This window comes from Carcharodon carcharias, chromosome 14 (assembly GCF_017639515.1).
Source record: "Carcharodon carcharias isolate sCarCar2 chromosome 14, sCarCar2.pri, whole genome shotgun sequence".
Classification (NCBI taxonomy): domain Eukaryota; kingdom Metazoa; phylum Chordata; class Chondrichthyes; order Lamniformes; family Lamnidae; genus Carcharodon; species Carcharodon carcharias.
Genome location: NC_054480.1, coordinates 12,675,981 through 12,681,230, shown reverse-complemented (window position 1 = coordinate 12,681,230; position 5,250 = coordinate 12,675,981).

Here is a 5,250-nt window from a genome sequence, read left to right as displayed (position 1 = left end):
GAGCTTATCCAAAACTCTGATGCTCATAATTTAATTTGTACCAAATCCTGTCCATCCATCATCCCTGTGCTCTCCGATCTACACTGGCTCCTGGTCTCGCAACAGCTCGAATTTAAATTTCTCACCCTTGCATTCAAATTGCTCCATGACCTGACTACCCCTCCTATCTCTTTAACCTCCTCCAACCCAACCCTTCAAGATCTTTGCACTTCTCAAGTTCTGGCCTCTTGTGCATTGGATTTCAATCACTCCACCATTGATAGGCCAGTGTCTTAAGGGGAAAGACACTGTCTCAAAGGGACAGGGTGGTATCTTAAAGTGACATGACAGTGTCGTAATGGGAAAGGCCAGAATGTTAAAGGGGCAGGTTGGTGTCTTAACGGGACAGGCCAGTGTCTTAAAGGCACAGGGTAGAATCTTAAAGGGGCAGACCAGTGTCTCAAAATGAATCATAAAGGGACAGGCCTGTATCCCAAAGTGACTGGCCAGTGTCATAAAGAGATATGCCAACGTCTTAAAGGGAAAGGCCATTGTCTTAAAGGGACAGGCCAGTATCTTATAGTGACAAGCTAATGCCTTAAAGGGACAGGCTTGTATTTTAAAGGGACAAGCTTGTATTTTAAAGGGACAAGCTTTGGTCTTAAAGGGACAGGCCAATGTCTCAAAGGGACATGCTTGCGTCTTAATGATTTGATAGCTGTGCCTTCGGATATTTCGGCTCTAAGCTCTTGAATTCCCTCCCTAAATCTCTTATCTCTCTACCTTTCACTCTTCCTTTAAAATGCTCCTTAAAACCTACCTCCATGACCAAGATTTTTGGCCACCTTTCCCAATATCTTTTTGTGCTGCTTCTTGTCAAGTTATCTATGATAACTCTCCTGTGAAGCACCATGGGATGTTTTACTTGTTAAGGGTTCTATGTAAATGCAAGTTGTTGTATGGGGGAAAATTTAATAATTGCCTGGAATTACTAAATTAAGAGTGATTTTGACTCTTGCCAAGGTTTAACTTTCTTTTTTGTCTTAGAAGTAGGCAAGGTTGAACAGTAAACCTGAAAGTATAAGCAGAGTAATCTGAAGTATGGTCAGAAGCAGAAGGCTCCATTCTGCTTGCACTGAGAGTGTGTTGGGAACACACTCATAGTTCACACTTCCTAGTTCTGTTGAAGGGTCATGAGGACTCGAAACGTCAACTCTTTTCTTCTCCGCCGATGCTGCCAGACCTGCTGAGTTTTTCCAGGTAATTCTGTTTTTGTTTTGGGAACACACTGGCTGGTCATGTGCCTGGTTTTCCTAAATACCCACCAGAGGGCAGCACCGAACAAGTAATTTCAGTTGGATTCTTGTAATTCACGAGGGTGAAACTCATCAGGAAACTTCTTCTGTCTGAATATCTTGGACTGCAGTTACGCTGCATCCTTCGTGTTGCCTGGTGAGCCTGCAATGTTATTCCAAGAGGTGTCTTCCCTGACGCCACTCGGGCTTGGTAACCAAGCCTTTGTGACATGGTTAAAAAAAAAAATTCCACTTGGTTAATGATACAGTTCTACTGCGAAAAAGATACAGATACAGTAAGATTCTCCTAAACCGGCCAAGCGAGCAGAGAGCTGGGAAGTTGCGTGTTCGAGCCTAGCTTTACCACAGGAGGCAACGTGAAGCTTCAGGGTTTAACTGGGGGTTTCACTGGCTGTGATTCACGGTCTACAGTTCCGCACCTTACATAATGCTGCCAAAATTCTCATCCATGTTTTCAAATCCCACCACCGCTTCGCCCATTCCTATCCCTGTCACCTCCTTGAGCTTTACCTCCCCCCCTTTCAAAATTCCAAGATCCCTGCACTGCTCCGACTCTGTCCTGCTGGGCAGCCCCAGTTTTTTTTTAAATCACTCCACCAATATAAAATAAAAACAAAAAAAAAAATGCTGGAAAAAAAAACTCAGCAGGTCCGGCAGCGTCTGCGGAGGGAGAAGCAGCAGCGTTAACGTTTCGAGTCTGTACTCGAAGAAGGGCTCTGAAGAAGAGTCGTACGGACTCGAACCACTGACTCTCTTTCTCCCTCCACAGACGCTGCCACACTTGCTGCGTTTTTCCAGCAATTTTTTTTTTTTGGGGGGGGGGGGCTCCTATTTCAGATTTCCAGCGTCCGCAGTATTTTGCCTCCCTCAGCTCTGCGATTTACCTCCCTCAGCCTCTCCGCCCCCATCCACCTTTTACGATGCTTGATAAAAGCTAACTCTTCGACCGAGATTTTGCTCAAGTGCCCTTATATCTCTTTGTGCAGCTTGCGCGTGTGTCAAATCGTGGATGCGCTTTGGAACATTTTACGATACTAAAGGCAGTATATAAATGCAAGTTGTTGTTGTTGTTGTTGTAGCGCAGTCTAACTGCAATCCTGCAACCTAGTCCTCAGTTCCAATTCCACCTCAAGAGCCTTGGCACATCTCCCGATAGGATAGGACCTCATTCAAGTCGGCTAATTCCCGGCATGTCTTATGCTGCCAGTGAGAGGCAATTTTAACCTATCCAGCCAGGTGGGTGGAATGTAGATTTTACACCCTGCCCAGTCTTGCTGTCCTGTGAACTCAGTGGGTCCAATCCCACCTGTTCCCTGATGCGTGGCTTAGTTGAAAATTGCCTTTATTTTAACTTACGTCTCTGTACCTTTTTCGCAGATGCAACAACTCTGGCTTTCACTGCCTGTTACACTTTTAACATATTTTTTTTAACAATTCACAAGGCAAAAGATGTGGGAAGAAAGATTCACACAACGGCTTTTTCATTTCTTTAAGTAAGCTTTTAGCCACCTCTCCTGGTCTCTGCTTCTTTTCTGTCTCACCGTCAAATTTTGATAATGTTTCTGTGGGACACCCTTTTACTATATGGAAAGCTTTATATAGACACAAGTTGTTGTTGTTGTTCTTAACCTCAGGACTTCCCAAAGCGTTTCACAGCCAATGAAATAATTTTTTGAAGTGTAGCCGCTGTTGCGATGCAGGTTTTTTTTTCCACTCGTAAGGGGATCAAAGGAAAGGAGAGGCTTGAGCACCAAACCCAGCTGACACTCCAGTGCGCGACTGAGCGAGTGCAGCACTGTTGGAGGTCCCATCTTTTGGATGAGACATTAAACCGGGGCCCTGTCTACCCTCTCAGGTGAACGTCAGTGCTGCTGTTAAAATAGATACCGGGGGCAAGGGTTGGGGAGGTGGGGGGGGGGGGGTGGTGGAGTATGTACACCAATATCACATGCTGTAACTTCCAAACTTACTCAACTGACTCATGGATAAGTCCATAATTCATAGTTGGTATGAAAGATGATCGCTGTATAAAATAGAATGATTAAAAACTTTTAGAACATCTTCCAATGTGATTTGTTTAGTTTTATTGGAGCAACAAAAAGATCTTCCTGAAAAAGTGGCGAAGTTTGTCTCTGCATTTGAGGCAGCCACCCAATACATGTATATAGCACCCTCCACATCCCAAAGCAATTTTGCAGCCAAAGGAGTACTTTTGGAGCGTAGTCACTGTTGCAATGTGGGAATCTGGGTGAGCTAATTTGGGCACAGCAAACTCCCACTGGCAGCAATGCGATACTGACCAGATAATCCGTTTTAATGATGTGTTTGAGAGATAAATATTGGCGAGGACACTGGGGAGAACCCCTTAATCTTCTTCATGGTAACTTCTACCTGAGGGATCAGACAGGGCCTCAATTTAACATCTCATCTAAAAGACAGCATTTCCAACAGTGCAGCATTTCCTCGGTATTGCACTGGGTGCATCAGCCCAGGTTGTGTGGTTCAATCAGGCATGTTGATGCAGAGTTTTAACTGCTACCCATTGCAGCATAGTCATTCACAGTGAAAATGTCAACTGCTTCTCCAACAGGTGATGGTGACCCATGGCTTATGGGATAACTTCCCTTCCCTGGTGACCTCTCTGGCCCCATTCCCCTATCACCCCCTGAGCTCACTGACCTCCATTGGCTCCCGGTCAAGCAGCACCTCGATTTTAAAATTCTCATCCTTGTTTTCAAGCCCCTCCCAGGCCTCATCCCTTCCCTATCTCTGTAATCCCCTCCAGCCCCACAATCCTCAGAGATCCCTGCACACCTGGAATTCTGGCCTCTTGTGCAACCCACCATTGGTGGCCATGTCTTTAGCTGCCTGGACCCCAAACTCTGGAATTCCCTCCCTAAACCTCTCCACCTCTCCACCTCTCCCTCTTTCTTTGAGATAACTTCTTAAAACCTACCTCCTTAGCCAAGCTTTGGACATCAGTCGTATTATCACGTTATGTGATTTGGTGCCTAATATTGCTTTATAGCACCCTTGTGAAATGCCTTGGGATGTTTTATTATACTAGAGGGGCCCTAGAAGGACAAGGGTAGCTATTGCATGGGAACACCACCACCTTAAGTTCCAAAAGACCATAAGACATTAGGAGCAGAAGTAGGCCATTCGGCCCATCGAGTCTGCTCCACCATTCAATGAGATCGTGGCTGATCTTTCCTGCCTTTTCCCCATTACCTTTGATTCCCTTACTGATTAAAAATCTGTCTATCTCAGCCTTGAACCTCCAAGTCACTCACCATCCTGACTTGGAAATATATCGGCTGTTCCTTCACTGTCGTTGGGTCAAAATCCTGGAACTCCCTCCCTAACAGCGCTGCGGGCGTACCTACACCACATGGACTGCAGCGGTTCAAGAAGGCAGCTCACCCCCCACCTTCTCAAGGGCAACTAGGGATGGGCAATAAAATGCTGGCCCAGCCAGCGAAACCCACATCCCATGAAAAAGTTTTGTTGTTAGGTATGACATAAGTTGTCCTCGTCACCAAGAAAGAAATTTTAAAAAGGAAAAAAAGTGTTGTGGCAAACAAGGAAAAACACCAGCAGCAGTTTCGCTGGTTCTGAATTGCGGGTTCCTGCCTCTTAAACCCAGCCTTCACCCACCTATATATATATATATTCACTCCTCATTACTGACATTGTTGGTTCCACCCCCTCTGGGAGATTTTACACTGTTGCTCTGCAAAGTGACACATTTCCTTCACCCTTTGATCTGGTCAACACATAGTGAATTGGGGGCCTTTTCAAAGGAGGGAGACAGTGGTCTCGGGAGGGTCAGTTTACACACACACACACACACATGTGCTCCCAATGCCGAGGAACTGACGCCCACTGACTCCTGATGTCATGAGTGTTAGTTAGCCCTGGGTTTATAAAGGGGACCAGCCTGCCTCGGATATCT